Below are 20948 nucleotides of genomic sequence, written 5' to 3'. Positions count from 1 at the left end.
GCTGTCCTAAACAGCCCACACCCCCACCCCCTCCGTACCCCATCTTCAGCTCCTGATCTGGAGACACCGGCCCTGCCTTCAATAACACCCCAGTCCCTGGCCCAATCTCCCTTGGTCCCACATTGTCATCATCTACCGCTGGCCTTATCACTCAGCAGCCAGCTAGCTTGTCAACCTGACCAGCTGTCGGGCAGAAAACAGAATTAAAAAATGGTAACAAAAATATAAAAGCAAAATACTGCAGATGCTGGAAATCTGAAACAAAACAAAAAATTGCTGGAAAAGCTCAGCAGGTCTGACAGCATCTGTGGAGAGGAAGACAGAGTTAACATTTCGAGTCCGTATAGCTCTTCATCAGAAGCAATTGCCATCCCACAACCATGTTCCACTGCTTCCTCCCATCTCTCTGTAAATATCCGGGCCATTTTGTACTTGGAATACATGAACAGTTATCCCTCGGTGAGACACACGAGGCTAAATTTTCATTCAAATCACTTCAGGTGCCTTTTCCCTGGAGATAACTGGTGACGTATGTCAGCTTCTATCTGAAGACTTGGAGCCCACTTGCATGAGGAGATCAGCTTTGTTTGTACCAGTGAAAGTCACCACTGCCTTGAATTTCTTTTCAGCTGGATGCTTCTGGTGGCCTTTGTCACATTTATCAGTCAGCAGCTCATCATTGTATAAAAAAGACTACTGACATTCTAAAGGGGGGTGTATTGTTTGGCTCCTAATCAATGGATCAGCTAAATAGAGAGCAAGAGAGAGAGAGTTATCCTGTTTTAGACTGGTGGGGTTCACATAGTGGCAAGAAGCAGCTGAAGGAATGCAATTGCCTTGCAAAGCCCAAAGTTTGTTCTGGACAAAGAAATAGACAAGTTACAAAAAATGTTTTGGATTGGGGGAGAGTGGATTTTAGTAAAATAAGGCAGGGTCTGGCTAAGGTAGACTGGGAACAGCTACTTGTGGGGAAATCTACAGAGGAGCAGTGGGGGGCATTCAAAAAGGAAATGGGGAGGGTATAGGCTCAACATGTTCCCTCTAGGGTGATAGGAAGGAGTAACAAGCCCAGAGAACCATGGCTGACCAGAGACATTCAGGTTACGATGAGAAGGAAAAGAGAGGCTTTTAGCAGGTACAAGGGAAGGAAGTCAGCAGAGGCATTAGTGGAGTACAGAAAGTGCAGGGTGGAGCTTAAGAAAGCAACTAGAAGAGCAAAGAGGGGATATGAGAAAGCTCTGGATGGTAAAAGTAGAGAAAATCCCAAGATATTCTATAAGTATATCAATGGGAAGAGGATAGAGTAGGGCCCATAAGGGACCAAGGGGGCAATCTATGGGTGGAGCCAGAGGACATCGCTAGAATGTTGAATGAATACTTCACATCCGTCGTCACCCAAGAGAATGAGGATGAAGGTATCGAACTCTGGGAGAGAGACTGCGTGGTTCTTAAGCAACTTGATATAGGGAGTGACAAGGAATTGGAGGTGTTGGCAGGCTTAAAAGTGGACAAATCTCCAGATTCGGATGATTTGTGTCCCAGACTGCTGAGGGAGGCAAGGGAGGAGATCGCAGGGGCTCTGACCCAAATTTTTAATTGCTCTCTGGCCATGGAGATGGTGCCAGAGGACTGGAGAACAGCTGATGTGGTTCCACTATTTAAGAAGGGTTGTAGAAATAAGCCAGGGAACTACAGGCCAGTGAGTCTCATGTCAGTGGTAGGGAAACTATTGGAGAAAATTCTGAAGGAGAGAATCTATCTCCACTTGGAGAGGCAAGGTTTGATCAGGGATAGTCAGCATGGCTTTGTCAGAGGGAGGTCAGGCCTAACAAATTTGATTGAATTTTTGAGGAGGTGACCAGGTGTGTAGATGAGGGTAGTACAGTTGATGTAGTTTATATGGATTTCTGCAAAGCCTTTGACAAGGTCCCACATGGGAGACTTATAAAGAAGGCAAATGCACATGGGTTACAGGGTAATTTGATAAGGTGGATTTAAAATTGGCTTAGTTGTAGGAGACAGAGGGTGATGACAGAAGGATGCTTTAGTGACTGGAAGCCAGTGTCCAGTGGCATACCACAGGGATCTGTGCTGGATCCCCTATTATTTGTCATTTATATAAACGACATAGATGACTATGTGGGAGGTAGGATTAATAAGTTTGCGGATGACACAAAGATTGGATAGGTGGTTAACAGTGACGTTGAGTGTCTTGGGCTACAGGAAGATATAGATGGGATGGTCAAATGGGCAGATGAGCGGTAGATGGAATTTAACCCTGAAAAGTGTGAGGTGATACACTTTGGAAGGAATAATTTGAAAAGGAAGTATTCAATGAGAGGTATGACACAAGGAAGTTCTGAGAAACAAAGGGACCTTGGCGCGTGTGTCCATATATCTCTGTAGGCAGAGGGGCATGTTAGTGGGTTGGTGAAAAAGGCATATGGGACACTTGCCTTTATCAATTGAGGCATAGATTACAAAAGTAGGGAGGTCATGTTGGAGTTGTATAGAACCTTGGTGAGGCCACAGCTGGAGTACTGTGTGCAGTTCTGGTCGCCACATTATAGGTAGGATGTGGTTGCACTGGAGGAGGTGCAGAGGAGATTCACCAGGATGTTGCCTGGGATGAAACATTTAAGTTACGAAGAGAGGTTGGATAGACTTGGGTTGTTTTCGTTGGAGCAGAGAAGACTGAGGGGCGACCTGATCGCGGTGTACAAGATTATGAGGGGCATGGACCGGGTAAATAGGGAGCAGTTGTTCCCCTTAGTTGAAGGGTCAGTCACGAGGGGACATAAGTTCAAGGTGAGGGGCAGGAAGTGGGGATGTGAGGAAAACCTTTTTTACCCAGAGGGTGGTGACGGTCTGGAATGCACTGCCTGGGAGGGTGGTGGAGGTGGGTTGCCTCACATCCTTTAAAAAAGTACCTGGATGAGCATTCAAGGCTATGGGCCAAGTGCTGGCAAATGGGATTAGGTAGGTAGGTCAGGTGTTTTTCACGTGTCAGTGCAGACTCGATGGGCCGAAGGGCCTCTTCTGCATTGTGTGATTCTGTGATTCTCAGGACTTCTCAATCTCATGAACATAGAAGGACTTTTATCTGGTTATTGCCAGTGTGCAAAGCAATCATCTCATAAAGCTTTCATCATACCCCAAGCCACCACAATAAATTTGGTGGGCTGAATTTTCATCTGGGTGCAGAGGCACGTTTTGGTGGCTGAACGGCCACACTTGCTTTTATTTTGTAGGAAATCCAATTTTCCTCTGCATTCCCGCCCCTTTGCCATTTTCCTCTGGCCTTTTTGTTTGAATGCTTAGTTTGCTAAATGCACACTGAGGTTGTGTTCCCCATTTTAAATGGGGGGTGAAAATCATTTTTTTCTCATGCACACCTTTTTCATCTGATGGAGCAGGGTTTTGGAAGCGCTTTAAAAGCACACAAGGTTTGAGAGTTTGTAGAGAAAGTTGGAAGCCTACTGAGGAGTCAGGGACATTCTGAAAAGTAAGTGTAGAGTGTTTTCACACCTTTAATTGTCACTATTAGGTGCTGTATTATAATGTAGATGTGTTTCAATACAGTGATCCATCATAGTGATTTGTCCTTTAAAGGTAAATTGACCCTTAGATTGACCAGCTTTGTGTATTTGTTTATATGCATTACTGTGCTTTTCCAATGGAAAATGCACCAGCATGCAGTGAGAAATGATGCAAAATATCCTGTCAGCCAGTGCAATCATCTTTTCTACTGTGTAGGAAAAACAGAATGGCAGCATATTATTTAAATGGTGATAGATTGAGAAATGTTGATGTACAAAGGGACCTGGGTGCCCTCGTACACCAATCCCTGAAAGCAAGCATGCAGGTGCAGCATGCAGCTAGGGAGGCAAATGGCATATTGGCCTTCATTGCGAGAGGACTTGAGTACAGGAGCAAGGATGTCTTACTGCAGCTGTACAGGGCCTTGGTGCGACCACACCTGGAGTAATGTGTGCAATTTTTGTCTCCCTACCTAAGAAAAGTTATACTTGTCTTGGAGGGAGTGCAACAAAGGTTCATCAGACTGATTCTTGGGATGGCAGGATTGTCATCTGAGGAGAGATTTGGTCGACTAGGCCTCTATTCACTAGAGTTTAGGGGCAGAATTTTGCCCTTGGTGGGCGAACGGGCCCCACCGGCTCGGCGGCGGGTGGGTAGCCAATCCCTGCCGCCGAAACAGGGCCCGCCACCATTTTGAGTGGGCGGGCCTGCCTGCCCAACAGGAAGCGCTATACACTTCCTGTGTGGCGGGGAGGGAATCCCCAAGTGTCAAAGTGCGCTCTTTTGTGCACTGCTCCCTGAGGCAAAGTGCTGTCTCAGGGAGTTTACTAACAGATAAGAAAAGTCAAAAAATAGAGAAATATTAAAATTATTAACATGTCCCCCTCATGTGACAATGTCACACGAGATGGGACCTGTTAATAAGAAACACATAAAGTTTATTAAATTTTTTAAAAACGGACATGAAACTTCATCCCGCCAGTGGATTAAGTTTCATGAATAATCTGGAGCCCGCTGGGGTTCCTGGCCTGCCCGCCAGCCTTAAGCCTGGACAGACAGGATCTTTAACAAGGTTAGCCTGTCAATGAATGGCCTTAATTGGCCATTGACAGGTCGGCGGGCGGACAGCTGATTTTGCTGTCCGCCTGCCTTCCTGAAAATTGAAATGGACCGGGACGATGTCAGGGATTCCTCCCGACGTCATCCCGTGTCATTTTCCCCTTGGTGAGCGGGCCCCGCCCCCAAATCGCTAAAGGGAAAATCCTTTTGTAGAAGAATGAGAGGGGATCTCATTGAAATATAAAATTCTGACAGGGTGAACAGACTGGATGCAGGGATGATATTTCCTCTGGCTGGGAGGGTCTAGAACAAGGGGTCACAGTCTCAGGATATGGGGTAGGCCATTTAGGACCGAGATGAGGAGAAATTTCTTTACTCAGAGGGTGGTGAGCCTATGGAATTCTCTACCACAGAAGGCTCTGGGGACCAAGTCACTGGATATATTTAAGAAAGTAATGGATAGGTTTCTAAACTCTAAAGGTGCCAAGGGGTATGGGTAGAGAGAGGGAGTATGGCATTGAGATAGAGGATCAGCCATGATCATATTGAATGGCAGAACAGGCTGGAAGGGCTGAATGACCAACTCCTGCTCCTATTTTCTATGTTTCTATTGATTAACAGGAACTCTGATTTGAAATTGAAATGTATACCTTCTGTTCTTTCCTTCCCGGGGACGAGTCTATTGTCTGGACAGCTGCGGCCATTCTGAATGATTGGCTGAGTTTCAAGTACAAATGGGGTTCAGTACAGGAAGTGTTCCTTTCATCTGAGAATGAATGATGGTTTCAAAAAGTGGGAATAGAAGATTGTCGCTTTGATGTGGTTTCTGTTCCTTGTTGACAGGGATTACAAGCATTACAAGGTTTTTCTTTCACATGGGCAGAAAGCATTTTTTATCAGTATCAATGATAGGGAGGCTTTTATTCGATGGTGGGAGGCTTATTTTTTCCCGAGGTACGTAAGATATTCACTCAGTTTTCCAGAACCACTTCACTGAATTCAGGGTTGTGGTTAGTCCCAACAGGCAATGGGTGCTAGGCAGGGTACACCAAGGACAGGATGCCAGTCCATCACAGGACACACACTCACATGTAGACACACACTAAGGGACAATTTACCACAGCCAATCCACCTAATCAGCACATCTTTGGACGATGGGAGGAAACTGGAGCATCTGGAGGAAACCCACGTAGACACAGGGAGAACATGCAAACTCCACACAGACAGACACCCGAGCTCCCTGGAGCTGTGAGGCAGCAGCGCTGACTACTGCACCACCATGCTGCACCATGTGAAATATCTTCCACTGATATTTCATGGAACCTGTGAACTGTACATGCTGCATGCTGGGTGATGTTGGTAATGAAGGATACATGGGGGTTATAAAGGTGGAAAAGCATGGCGTGGGTGATCTGAGGGGGCATGGAGGATACATGGGAGCTTAGAGGATGCATGGGGTGGCATGGTTATCTCAGGGGGCATAAAATGGCATGAGGCTGTGTGGGGGGTTAGGTAGTGAGGGTGAAGTTTAGGGGGCCTTTAAACACTGTTGGTCACTGGGATACTGTATTGAAGAACTAGGGCGGGTCTTCTAACTGGCCTGCCTCCGCACTCTTCACGCACATTCTTCCAATGCATTTCGCAAACTGCGTTGTGAACCCAACCCCTGTGTGAAAAGACAAAAATGGAGTGTGAAGTCACACGAGAGTGCAGCTTGCAATCCGCAAGACTGCGCAGGTCCGATTTTCCTGAGAGGAAGATTCAGCCCACGTTTCAAAGCCAAGTATCATTCTGGTTAATTGGTGATCAGGGTTACCTTCAATAGGGTTATTGGCTCCAGTAAGCTTTCTACAGACAGAAGGTGCGAAAAAATCTAATGAGACTCATGGGGCTACAAGAAGTGTGATCAGAGTACAGGCATTCGGAAGTCTCATTTTAAGTGCCTGAATGAATCCGAAGGACCTCTGCAGTATTTCCCAATAAAAGCCTCTAAAATCATTTTAGCTTGTTGTATGCTAAAGCAAAACATCATAGCGAAAAAAGGCTTGCTGCTTCGAGAGGCTGAAGGAGGTGATGATGTAGGCATTGGGAAAGGAACACTCTATCTCACAGCACGAGGAGGGTGCACAGGAAGAAAATGGCAGCAACTATATCCAGAGAAAGGAGTAGACACTTATAGGCTAATGATATTGATGAATAGCACTTACAACACTAAATGAAGTCACTTTGCAGAATCACAGAATCACACAGTGTAGAAGAGCCCCTTCGGCCCATCAAGTCTGCACCGACACATGAAAAACACCTGACCTACCTACCTAATCCCAAATACCCGCACTTGGCCAATAGCCTTGAATGTTATGACGCGCCAAGTGCTCATCCAGGTATTTCTTAAAGGATGTGAGGCAACCCACCTTCACCATCTTGTACACCTCGATCAGGTCGTCCCTCAGTCTTCTCTGCTCCAACAAAAACAACCCAAGTCTATCCAACCTCTCTTCGTAACTTAAATGTTTCATCCCAGGCAACATCCTGGTAAATCTCCTCTGCACCCCCTCCAGTGCAATCACATCCTTCCTATAATGTGGCGACCAGAACTGCACGCAGTACTCCAGCTGTGGCCTCACCAAGGTTCTATACAACTCCAACATGACCTCCCTACTTTTGTAATCTATGCCTCGATTGATGAAGGCAAGTGTCCCATATGCCTTTTTCACCATCTCACTAACACGCCCCTCTGCCTACAGAGATCTATGGACACACACGATAAGTTCCTTTTGTTCTTCAGAACTTCCTAGTGTCATGCCTCTCATTGAATACTTCCTTGTCAAATTACTCCTTCCAAAGTGTATCACCTCACACTCTTCAGGGTTAATTTCCATCTGTCACTCATCTGCCCATTTGACCATCCCGTCTATATCTTCCTGTAGCCCAAGACACTCAACCTCACTGTTAACCACCCGGCCAATCTTTGTGTCAACCACAAACCTACTAATCCTACCCCCCACATAGTCATCTATATCATTTATATAAATGACAAATAATAGGGGACCCAGCACAGATCCCTGTGGTATGCCACTGGACACTGGCTTCCAGTCACTAAAGCATCCTCTGTCATCACCCTCTATCTCCTACAACTAAGCCAATTTTGAATCCACCTTATCAAATTACCCTGTATCCCATGTGCATTTGCCTTCTTTATACATCTCCCATGTGGGACTTTGTCAAAGGCTTTGCTGAAATCCATATAAACTACATCAACTACACGACCCTCATCTACACACCTGGTCACCTCCTCAAAAAATTCAATCAAATTTATTAGGCATGACCTCCCACTGACAAAGCCATGCTGACTATCCCTGATCAAACCTTGCCTCTCCAAGTGGAGATAGATTCTCTCCTTCAGAATTTTCTCCAATAGTTTCCCTACCACTGACTCACTGGCCTGTAGTTCCCTGACTTATTTCTACAACCCTTCTTAAATAGTGGAACCACATCAGCTGTTCTCCAGTCCTCTGGCACCATCTCCATGGCCAGAGAGCAATTAAAAATTTGGGTCAGAGCCCCTGCGATCTCCTCCCTTGCCTCCCTCAGTACTCTGGGACATAAATCATCCAGGCCTGGAGATCTGTCCACTTTTAAGCCTGCCAACACCTCCCATATCTTGTCAGTCCCTGTATCAATTTGCTTAAGAACCTCGCAGTCTCTCTCCCTGAATTCGATACCTTCATCCTCATTCTCTTGGGTGAAGACGGATGTGAAGTATTTGTTCAACACTCTAGCGATGTCCTCTGGCTCCACCCATAGATTGCCCCCTTGATCCCTTATGGGCCCTACTCTTTCCCTGGTTATCCTCTTCCCATTGATATACTTATAGAATATCTTGGGATTTTCCCTACTTTTACCATCCAGAGCTTTCTCATATCCCCTCTTTGCTCTCCTAATTGCTTTCCTAAGCTCCACCCTGCACTTTCTGTACTCCACTAATGCCTCTGCTGACTTCCTTCCCTTGTACCTGCTAAAAGCCTCTCTTTTCCTTCTCATCGTAACCTGAATGTCTCTGGTCAACCATGGGTCTCTGGGCTTGTTACTCCTACCTATCACCCTAGAGGGAACATGTTGAGCCTATACCCTCCCCATTTCCTTTTTAAACACCCCCCACTGCTCCTCTGTAGATTTCCCCACAAGTAGCTGTTCCCAGTCTACACTGGCCAGATCCTGCCTTATTTTACAATGCCCACTCTCCCTCAATCCAAAACAATTTTTTGTACCTTGCCTATTTCTTTGTCCATAAGAAACTTAAATTGTACCATGCTGTGGTCACTATCACTAAAATGCTCCCCTACCACCACCTCAGCCACCTGTCCGGCTTCATTCTCCAGAATTAGGCCCATCACTGCGCTATCCCTTGTTGGACCCTCCACATATTGACCTAAAAAGTTCTCCTGTACACTTTTCAAGAAATCCACTCCATCCAAGCCCTTAACACTATGTCTATCCCAATTGATGTTGGGAAAGTTGAAATCACCTAATATAATTACCCTATTGTTATTGTTTTTACATATCTTCGCAAATTGTGCACATATTTGCTCCTCAATTTCCCGCTGACTATCTGTGGTTCTATAATAAACACCTAACAATGTGGCTGCCTCTTTTTTATTCCTAAGCTCTACCCACAAAGCTTCATTCGATGCCCCTCCAAGATATTATCTCTTCTTACTGCAGTAACTAACTCCTTAACTAATAATGCAATGCCTCCTCTTCTTTTACCCCCTCCCCTGTCTCACCTGAAGATTCTATATCCCAGAATGTTCAGCTGCCAATCCTGCCCCTCCCTCAACCACGTCTCAGTGATGGCTACTATGTCACAATTCCACGTGTCAATCCTCACCCTTAACTCATCCATTTTATCTGTCAAGCCTCACTTGCCTGTTTTCCTCCCAACTCCTACCTTCACTGTCTAACATCTTTAGCTATTTCCTCTTTAAGACAGAATTTTTCTGCCCATCATCTGGAAAGTTGCAAGTATAGAAATTAACTCTGAAGTCCATGTGGTCAAATTATGTTTAACTTCCAGAATAACATTCACCAAAATGTGTTTACAAACCCATACTCCGCCACTTACAAAATTTACTTCTCACCGCTGTGTCGATATGTTTAGTGCCAGACATCTTAATTGTTCTTAATAGCTTCTAATCTACTACTCCAGCTAAGGGCTTCCTGGAGCCTTAGCAATACTCTCCTCACAATGACGCAGTTCCTTCACAGACACCAATATCTTTGCACTTACAATGTGAAGGTGTGCCTATGTCTGGAACTTCCTTGCTGTAGGCAAGTGGATGGAATCCTAAGGGTGCATTGGGACTCTGGAGAGGGAGAAACATCTGCGCCCACTCTTTTCAGCCCATTGGTGCAGGGCCCAGACTCTGAGGTACTTCTTGTTAATTTGATAAGAGACCTAATCATCTCAATCAAGTCTTGAAAGCCCTGGAATATGGTATTGTTCAGGCCGAACCTCATGGCATTTCTTGAAACAGTGGTGGCTGTCACTCTGACAGCCACCAATGTCTTTAGTACCTCCTCTTGCTGTCTTGTTACTGCAGAAATTTTGTGAACTGTCTGCCTCTCCATGGTGCCCTGCAAGTTGGGAGAAGCCTCCCACAATGCATTACAAATGTGTGCAGTCAAACCATTTCTCCAAAACCTCAACTGTAATGGAAACCATCTCTCCAGGCTTGCACATGAGATCGATACTCCTTAATCATTGCTCTTTTGTTCTTTAAATTACTTCAGCAACATCTCTTCATATGACACAAAACATTCCTTTGTGAAGCTTCCTACCCTCAGTCCCCGAGAGTTCTTTTCAAGCCCTGACTATAGCCAGGAAAGCATCCAGGGATGAATCTGGGAGCCCTTCCTCCTGTTTATGCTCCTGAGGTTGCTGTTTCTTAAGATAATCTTCCAATTATGGGTCTTTCCAAAAAGACAGGTTTCCCTTTAATTGAGGGGTGTATTGTTAATGTCACTGGTCTAATAATCCAAAGGCTTGGGCTCAATGCTGTGGAGGCACAGGTTCAAGTCTCACTATGTTGGCTAGTGCAATTTGAGTTCAATTAATAAATTTGCAATTATAAAGCTAGACACAGTAATGGTGACCATGAAGCTATCATTGATTGTCATAAAAACCCACCTGGGTCACTAATGCCCTTTAGGGACAGAAATCTGCCATCCTTACCTGGTCTGGCTACATGTGACTCCAGACCCGCAGCAATGTGAGCTGACTGTTAAATGTCCTCTGGAATGGCCTAGCAAGCCACCCACTTCAAGGGATGGGCAACAAACGCTGGCCTTGTCAGCGACACGCACATCCTGCGAAAGAATAAAGAAAAAAAATACCTGCAACACATTAGACACCACAATAACACTCAAATTCCCTCCCTCTCACCTATTGCTATTCAGCTAAGTGGCCTAACTAAACTTAAGCTGCCTTTCGCTGCCCTGCTTCTGAATCTAGTTCAGTGACAACTGTAATAGTGAGCCATCAGTATTTTAAATCACACAAATGCTGCATGGAAAGGTGGGGGGGGGCAGAACTTTACATCCATGGGCAGGCGCGCGCCAGACCCAATCGGGAGAAAATAGTGCACGATGACGTTAGGCGAGTGTCCTGACGTCATTGTGCACTCGCACGATATTTCACTCAGTGGGCGCGTGCGGGTGCTGAAGTGGTGCCCGCCATTAATTAAGCGGCCACTTAAGAGTCCAATTGAATGCCATTTTTCCTTGCCCGTGTGATTTCCAGCTCATCGCACGGGCAAAACGGGCAGGCGGCCAGCCGGCATTTCCTCAAACCTCACCCAAGGGCGGGATAAAAAGGGTCAGCAGCATTGCCAGTGTGAGTAGTCAGGAGTTTTGGTGTTAGTTTGCTGCTGGTTGCTTATTGGTACTTGGCAGCTTCATCTCTGATTGGGGCTTCATTCTTCGCGTTTCCAGGCTCAATTTCAGGACCCATTGCTGTCTGCAAGGCCCTCGGAGGACTCATACTGCATGGACCCTTCCAGGTATCAGACAGCCTTCCCTTACCCTGGTAATGGGGGTTGTGCTCTCCGCTGGTGGAACCTTCTCTGAGGGGGAAGAGAGGGGCAGAAGGGAGAGGGGGCCAGGTGTCCCTATGCAGCTTCCAGGGGAGCGACCTGTGGGAAGAGAGGCGCAAGTACAAGGGGCACAGGGCCAGCTGGTAGTCCAAGGCGGAAGGGGCCACAGAAGATGCCACTATCCTGCTGCCAGGGTTTACAGGCGGCAATGCAGCTACCTCAATAGATCTAAGGCGCAATGCCGAAGCAGGCTCCGCCTCTCAAGGGAAAGCATAACCTCCATCTGCCAGATGATTGGGCCTGAGATTAGCTCCCACTATATGGGTGGACACCCCATGCCAGTGGCTCTGAAGGTCACAGTGGCCCTCAACTTCTATACCTCCGACTCTTTCCAGGGGTCAGTGGGGAATCTGGGTGGAGTTTCCCAATCAGCTGTTCACAGTTGCTTGAAGCTGGTGACGGAAGCTCTGTTCAGGCGGTACTGACTTTTATCCTTCACCGTACGGATGAGGCCAGCCAGGCTGAGTGAGCCAGAGGCTTTGTGGCGATTGCTGGCTTCCCCCACGTCCAGGATGCCATCCACTGCACACATATGGCCATCAAGGTGCCAGCGGGTCAGCCGAGTGCCTTCGTCAACAGGAAGGGCTTCCACTCCATGAACGTGCAGATAGTGTGTGACCACAGGATGAAAATTCTGTGAGTCTGTGCAAGGTAATCTGGCTCTTTGACACTTGCATCCTCAGACACTCCCAGGTGCCGAGGCTCTTCAGTGCTCCAGCCCGTCTGAATGGCCGCTGGGTGATAAGGGCTATCTGTTGAAGAGACGGCTCATGATGCCTCTCCGCCACCCAAGAACAGAGGCAGAGAAGTGTTACAATACAAGTCATGCCTAAACACAAGGGCGGTGGTAGAGACGACCATAGGTCTCCGATGCCTGGACCATTCAGAGGGTGCACTACAATACACCCCAGAACGGGTGTCATTAACAGTGGTTGCATGCTGCGCTCTCCACAATCTGGCACTGACAAGGGGGGACCCACTGGAGGAAGAGGAGGTTAACACAGCTGCACAGGCCACAGAGGATGAATCCAGTAGTGAGTCAGAGGAGGTGCACGGTGAGGAGCATGCTGAGGGATGGAGTCAGACCTCGGTAATCTCCAGGGAGGCAGGAATGCCAGGAACGCCTTGATCCAACACTCCTTCAGCTAGGCTGCCAAAGATCAGCTTCAAACGTAAGCCAGGGCTGCTTCCTCCACCCCGGATGTCTGAAAGGACCCTCTCATTTGAACACAAAGAACACTCAGTGCCTGTGCAATAAAGTTCAGAGCCACTTACGGCCAGCATTACACACTGGTGTACCCTGCACCAATAAAATAAAAAGTTGAAGCATACTCAGCCCATGACGAAGAAAGCAAAATTTATCTCATTTTGGCAATTCCACAATATTTACATAAACTTCTGTGGACTTCATTCCCAGACCAGTATAGATAAAGTAAACATAAATGAATATAAAATCACCTGTGACCTGTCCCTCTTGTGCTGATGGTGCCTTAAACTTATGCTTGTGAGTGTCTAGGTGCTCTCCCATTGCTGCACCAGCACTGGAGGCAGCTGCTGACCCTGCTGTCTTGTTGGCCTTGATGACCTTGGTGGTCGTCCTCTGGCCAGTGCTAGCCCCGCCTGGGAGGGAGCGGCCAGTTCAATGGCTGGCATCACCCCTGTCGCCGCAGCCTCATCAGATGCCACAGTCTCATCACCCTGACGAGACAATGGAGACCTGCATGATGGTGCCATCATCTTCCAATGATCACTGGGAACTCTAGCACCCGGTTGCACACTGGCTCTCAAGCTCCAGGGCGTCTTGCTCATATCTCAAGAGGATTAGAAGGCTATCGGGGCCTTTGCCAGTCTGCAGCCTTTCTAAAACAAAAACAGAATTACCTGGAAAAACTCAGCAGGTCTGGCAGCATCGGTGGAGAAGATTCTCCACCGATGCTGCCAGACCTGCTGAGTTTTTCCAGGTAATTCTGTTTTTGTTTTGGATTTCCAGCATCCGCAGTAGCTTTTAGCTTTTTGTTTTTATCTCTGCAGCCTTTCTATATTGCTGTGGGCCATCTTCTCCTGAAAGAACAGAAAAGCATTGATTGGCCCACTCTGTACCTGCAGTGCCATTGCAGCCTGGCCAACACCAGCTGAGGAACACCTCGCAGGGCACATCCAAGTTGTGGGCCTCGAGCTGCAAGGCACTCAGTGCAAGCAGGCAGGGCCCACCCCCTTGGCCATCTCCAGTGTGATTGACATTTGGAACTCAGACTCTAGCACCCCTGAGGCCCACAGGTGGGTACGGCCCGATCTTTGCACATCTGCGGACTGACCCACGTCAACACGGTACTCACCCTTCCTGAGTGCAGCACGTCATTGAAGCGCTTGCAGCACTGCATCCATGTGCGCCGCACCACATCACGACTGCTCACCATTGCTGTCACCTCCTCCCATGCCCTCTTGATGTGGTTCAGTGGTCTCCTCCTCCCATCCCTGAGGACAAGGGTGTCGCTCCTGGTAGCCACCTCCTCCAGGAGGATGGCAAGGTAACTCATCAGAAAAGCAGAGAGCTGAGCGCCCACCCGACCTGCTGTCCCGCCTGCTGTGCCCAGTCGCACTCCGGTCCATCCTGAAGGTTCAGGGGACATTCTCCATGGCAGTCTTCCAGGGGCTGCCTGGGCCGGGTTTAAACCGGTCACCGGATCGCAATTGGGGCCAGCAGCCGACAGGCCCCGCCCCCACTCGGCCCTTCCCGGCCAGTGCGGAGCCGCGTTTCACACTGGGCTGGCCTTAATTGGCTCCCCCAGCGTGAAATCACGGTCAGAGCCTGATCACGGCTGTGGTCCCTTTCGCGGCCGTTCCTGGGCCTGCTCACCGCGCCTGCCCGGCGAGGGGAAAATCCTGGCCGAGGTTGATCTTCAGATGGGCAGGAACGTGTGATTACAATGCCTTCAGCCTGCCCATTTTCCAAGTGTCAACTGAGGTAGAACAGTAAATAATGCTGCCTTTATTTTTAGCCATTTTTTTTCCCACAAAGGAATGTTAGCCTGGAAATCCCTTTGGGGGGTTTCTTAATTTCTCAACATAAGTTCAGTGGGAGACTGACGAAGTCCCAGAGCTACAGCGTGAAAAGATATTTTCAGCCAAGCCTTCCAATCACCTGTCACCCAACTCTCAGTGGGGGAGCAGCGGTGCTCCTGCAGAACACCAAGGCTTTTATATTTTCCATTTTGTAAATTGCCACTATGGGGCAAAGAAAACTCTGCACTAACTTCACCTTTGAAAAAAGACTCAGCTCATGTTTATGTTGTTTACTTGAAAGCTTATTTTAAAAAAACCTGTTAAAGAGAAAAAATCAATCCTTTTTTGTAAATCATTATTTTACTATCTTGAGAAATTGCTAGTTATTATATTGCAGAACACGTAACACAAGGAAAACACAAACAATTTCAGGAAGATTGGAACCTTGTTTCTTGAGGATTAGAGCACAAAAGCTTTCTTTAAAGAAAATAAACAGACTTTCATTTATATAGCACCTTTTGCAGGATATCCCAAAGTGAATGAAGTACAGTTGAAGTATAGCCACTTTTGCAATGGAGCAGCCAGGGCAAATGCACATGGCAAGCCCCCACAAAGTGTAACCACCAGAAAATCCGTTTTAGTGATGTTCATTGAGCGATAAGTATTAGCCAGGATATTGGGAATAGCCCCCGTTCTCTTCATTGAAATAGTGCTGTGGGATTGTTTGCATCCAGCTGAGAAAGCAGATGGCACCTCAGTTTAACATCTCTCATCTGAAGGACGGCTCCTCCAACAGTGCAGCACTCACTCAGTACTGCACTGCATTGTCAGCCTTGTTTTCTTTTGTGCCCAGGTCCCACAACCTTTGGAGTTGAGGTGAGAGTGCCACCGACTGAGCTATGGCTGCATCTCTTGTCGGATTTTAAACAGAAACATGTGGTCATGTGCACCCAGCTGTGTCACAGAATTCATAACGTTCTGGAAATTGACAAATGGAGGCAGTTTTCAGTCACTTGCTATATTTTAACCACTTTATTTTTTTCCTGGGGAAGGGGCTCAATGTAGTAAAAGTTGTCTGACAGCTATTTGCTCTACTAAAAGCATTATGTGAGGCAGTGCTTGCAGTGACACAACTCAATTTATTAGTGCTGAACATGATGGATGTCACTTGTGGCCAAGGACAGACTTTCTGCAGTCATTGCTACACCACTTACTTCCTGCAGTATGGTAAAAATCATTTTGTCTCTATGCTCTCTTGAAAGTTATGGGTGACCCCAAGCAGGATGCAAATGTTATTTACTCGACAAACATATGTAAGGATGCAACATCATGGATAGCTCATTGCAAAGCTGTGAAGACCTCTTTACCATCAATTAATCATCACTTAAGCTTTTGTTTTGTCAGTTTGGCAACAGAACAATGGGCCAGACTAAGAGAAGCTTTTCCAGTTTTTTTAGTGAACTACCCAGCATAGAACTGAATAATAGAGGAATCAAGTACAGCCCTTGGTTTGTACCAGGTCAGCCAGGGTCATAGTAGGGCTGCAGGTAGGTGAGCAGAAAGAGCTCTAGCGATGATTTTTCTTCCAAACCCAGCATTAACACTACAGGAGTGCCTTAAAGACAAATCCTTAGTTCCTTCCTCTTCGTCATTTAAATACTGTCCCTTAGTAAATTCATCTGATCAGATTGCGTGTGCATGCTGACACCCAATCTACCACTTCACCACCTCTTTTAACCCCGTTACTGCCTCTGTACTATCAACCTGTTTAAAATAGAAAATGAGCCATAATTTACTCTCCCTAAACATTGGGAGACCAAAGCCATTGTTCTTGGCTCTGCCACAAACTCCATACCCTCATTACAGACTTCATCCCCCTCTGCAGCTAACTGTCTCTGACTCCAGTAGGTTACCTGCAAACTGAGTATCCTTTACGACTCTGAGCTGAGTTTCTGATCCCCATATTCTCACCATCACAAAGATGGCCTGCTCCCACCTCTGTAACATTACCCACCTCCATCAATACCTCAGTCCATCTGCCTCTGAAACGCTCATTCACCACTTCCAGAATTAAGACTCTAATAGTTGGCTGGCCTCTCATCATCCAACTTCCAACACTTCAGCCCTCCCAGAGTTCTGCCATTCCTATCCTGCATTGAATGGGCACAACTGTGGCAGATGGAATTCATTGTGGCAAAGTGCCAGGTTACCCATTTTGGATCCAAGAAAGATAAATCGGAACTTTTTAAATGGTGAAAAGCTAGGAACTGTGAAGAAGCAGAGAAATTTTAGGGTCCATGTACAGAAATCACTTAAAACCAGTGGATAAGTAAAAAAAGATTATTAAAAAGGTGAATGGAATGTTGGCCTTTATATCAAGGGGACTTGATTACAAAAGGTGGAAGTTGAGCTACAGTTGTATCATTAGATCACATTTGGAGTGCTGTGCTCAACTCTACGCAGTGCGCCTCAGGAAGGATGGAGTGCAGCACAGATTTACCAGAAATGGTTAATTAATGAGGACAGCCTACATAAAGTAGAGGCGGTATTTAATGCAGGCGATAGGGGTCTGGCCCATTGGCTGGAGCTTGCAAGAGGCCAGCATTGCCTCCATTGGGGAAGGGCCACCAAATGAATTCCCTCTCAGGCACTTAAGTGGTCAACAGCAGACCTGCCCCATGATCAAGGACCCAGGGGCAGAAATCTTGCTTCTGAGAGTTGCCAGCCAATCAGTGGCCGGCAGCTGTCTATTGCAGACAGCTCCAGCGGGAACAGTGGTATCTGCCGGCAATGCACCCAGGGGGAGGCCTAGGATTGATGAAGGATCCTGGCCACAGGCTGTGGGGTGAGGGTGGCAGGAGAAGGGGGGCCGGCAGCTCCCTTCCTGATGCCAGGTCCCTCGATAAAATACTGAGTACCTTTGAATGGGGGAACCACCCTTAGCAGGACCAGAAAATCCCCCCCCCCCCAAACTCAATGGACGTCTGGCTGCCTCTCCACATTTTCCATCCTGCTCGTGGCGGGTATCGCCACAGGCAGGACCGGAAAATCCCAGCCAGAATTTCCTCGGTGGGGAATCCAAGGTGAGGGAACAGAACCTTAAAATTAGTGCTAGGCCAATCAGGACTGTCGAAGGGTTGTAGAAATCTGGAACTATCCCCCCGAACCTTTTGAGGCTAAGTCAATTGAACTTTTCCAAGTAGAGATTTATAGATTTCTATTAGGTACAGGTCTATCTGGCTCTTCAGCTCCCAGTCACTAACCAGCTGTATTTTACATCTCTTTAAGACAGGTAGCTGTTTCATGAAATATGAGCGAGGCCCGGGAGTTAAAGTGACCCAGGCCTCAAATTGATGACAACAAGAGTCAATGAAGGAGAGGCATGCGGACTTGAAATGTTAACTCTGGGGAGGGTTTTACCCCGTCAGGCGGTCTGAGTGGGGGCGGGCAGGGGCGGTCAGGAAGCCGCCCGCCGCTGGCAATCGAGGCTAGACCGCGATTTCACACTCGTGGGCCAATTAAGGTCTGTCCAGCGTGAAACGCAAGCGGCCGTGCTGCCTGTGTGTCGGGGGGGTGGGTAGGAGGGCGAGCACGAACTTCGTGCATGTGCCCGGGTGCACAGAGCTACCTCAGGGAGATGAGCAGCTTAATATATTAAAAATAAAGATTAGAAAATGTTATAAAACATGTCCCCTCATGTAACTCTGTTACATGAGCAGGGACATGTTATAAATGAAATGCTGAAATTTTTATTTTATTTTATTTGCTGTTGAAAACCTCATCCTGCCCGTGGATGCGAAATGCTAAAAAATGCAAAGGCCGCTTGACCTTTTCACCTGCCTGCCAACCGTAAGCAAAAAATTTCTTTCAATTATTACTTTAATGGCCTTAGTAGACCTTTTAATTGTTGGTGGGTGCGTTGCCAACTCCAGCGTGCGCCTGCTGGCCGAAATATCGTGCGAGTGCGCAATGACATTGTGCCCGCCCGGCAAGCTAAAAATTCTGGCCTCTGTCTCTCCCTCCACAGATGCTGTCAGACCTGCTGAGTTTTTCCAGCATTTTCTGTTTTTATTTCATATTTCCAGCATTAGCAGTATTTTGCTTTTATATCAAATTGATGACATTGGATCTGTTTCATGTTTGGCCCACCCCACTCCTCCAATGAGCAGAGTATAAATTTTATAATAAAAATGACCGAGAAACACCAATAACATTGCACATTTAGAATTGTGTGACAATTGCGTGGAATAAAATAAAGAGAAATTGGAAGGAGCAAAAGGAAACTGAAATAGAGCACAAAAATTGCAACAATTAGAAGATTAAACAAGAAATTACTCTTGACAATATTAACTTACAAACACTTAACACATTCTTATGACATTCCCTTGTCCTCTATTTTAAGGGAAGCATTAAATTATTTAAATTAAAAGATTAATGCTTCCATTAAAATAGCAGAGGAACATTATAAAAACCTGCTATGTGCCTGGGCACTGATATCACTAAAAGTAATTTCTAGGCTTAGAAAGAATCTGGGATCCTGTAAGACAGTAATACAATTGAAGCCTGTTATTCTCTATGTAAATACCCTCAATTATGCTGCTTTATACGGTACTAATCCAACATCTTTACTGCTTAATTGGCTGTATTTCACTTCGTGATTAAAATGGATGTAAATTATTAGCACTTCAACTTTGCAAAGGCATCATATTCCACCTTAGTATTTGCACATTATCACCTTGTGGAACATCTCATCATTTTAGAAAATAGACCGTGATTAATTTAAGTCAGTCAGCTTTGTCTTAAGTCTAACATGGTGATGTACCTTAATTGAATTTTCATTGATAATTGCCATTTCTCTGTACAAAGTCCAGGCAATGTGAATCAGGAATATTTTGTGCATGTTCATTCTGTATTCTCCAATCCCTTCATCAGAATTCTGATGATTTTAATAGAAGATTGGTAAATAATTCCTCTTTATAGCAATAACAAATGCTCCCACCTAGGCTGTTTCTAATTGGGTTGCAGTTTTAAAACAAAATAACCACAAAGCATTAGTGGGAATTTTTTTTGTTGATGTTTTTGCCTGGAATGTACTTTGTCAGTACCTGTATAAAAGTGTGTCATGAAGTTATATCTAACAGTATATTCAGCCCCTAGATCAAGGGCTGGATTTTCAGTGCAGTGCTGGGAACCTAACACCCAGAAAAATTCTGGATCCTGACCCTGCACCTGAGATTTCTGACATTATGTTCAAATACAAGTAGCCTAATTGGCCAGGAAGCTAGCTCAGTGTCTGATTAAAGGCACTGAGCTCCCCTGGGGCAGGATTTTCCCGTCGGCGAATGGGGGGGTGGGGGGTGGTGGGGCCCGCTCGCTCACGCGTAAAATTACGCATGGTGATGTCAGGCGGACCTCCTGATGTCACCGCGCCCCATTTAAATTTTCTGCTAGGCGGAGGCGCAGCAAAATCAGCCGTGTGCCCGCCGACCTGTCACTGGCCAATTGAGGCCATTGACAGAGTCATTTAGCTAATTAATGGACCTGCTCATCCAACCTTAAGGTTGGCGGGCAGGCTGGGAGCCCCGGTGGGAATTAGAAAAAGCATGAAACCTCATCCACGGACGGGATGAGGTTTCATGTAGGTTTTTTAAAACTTTATTAAAGTTTTTCTAAAAATTATGGACATGTCCCAACTCATGTGACAGTGTCACGTGAGGGGATATGTCAGGAATCCTTTTTTTTCTATTTTTAACATTTGTCACAGAACAGCCGATCTCCCCGAGGCAGCACTTAACCTCAGGGAGATGAGTGCATTCTTTTGTGTGCATATGCGAAAAAGCGCACCCTCGATTTTGGGATTTCGCCCCCTCCCCGCCCGCACAGGGAGCGCATAGTGCTTCTGTGCGAACGTCGCTCTGGGTGGGCCTTAATTGGCCCGCCCACGTAAAATGGTGCTGCGCCCCCGATCGATTGGAGGCGCACCTGCGTGCACCCGCCATTCAACTTCACCGTCGATGGGGCGAAAATCCTGCCCCAGGAATCAGGAGCTGTCTGTCTGGTGCCAGCATGAAGGGTGGGAGCCATGTCGGAGCCTTGCTGATTAGACATGGCAGCTTCTTGAGGTGGGACACAAGGGAAGGCCACCTTGAACAAGAATGATAGGAGCAATGCTCGTGTGAGCGCTAGTTGGTCCCA

General features: G+C 46.7%; 1 protein-coding gene across 6 annotated transcripts in view; it reads left to right on the top strand.

The window, feature by feature from the left end:
• sgcg (sarcoglycan, gamma) overlaps window positions 1-20948 on the top strand; it is an 827414-nt gene that overhangs the window by 84510 nt on the left and 721956 nt on the right. The gene's annotated exons all lie outside the window — the stretch shown is intronic.

Source organism: Cetorhinus maximus, chromosome 7, assembly GCF_964194155.1.
Source record: "Cetorhinus maximus chromosome 7, sCetMax3.hap1.1, whole genome shotgun sequence".
Classification (NCBI taxonomy): Eukaryota; Metazoa; Chordata; class Chondrichthyes; order Lamniformes; family Cetorhinidae; genus Cetorhinus; species Cetorhinus maximus.
Note: the sequence above shows the minus strand (reverse complement) of the source record. Positions and strands in the feature narration are given on the sequence as shown.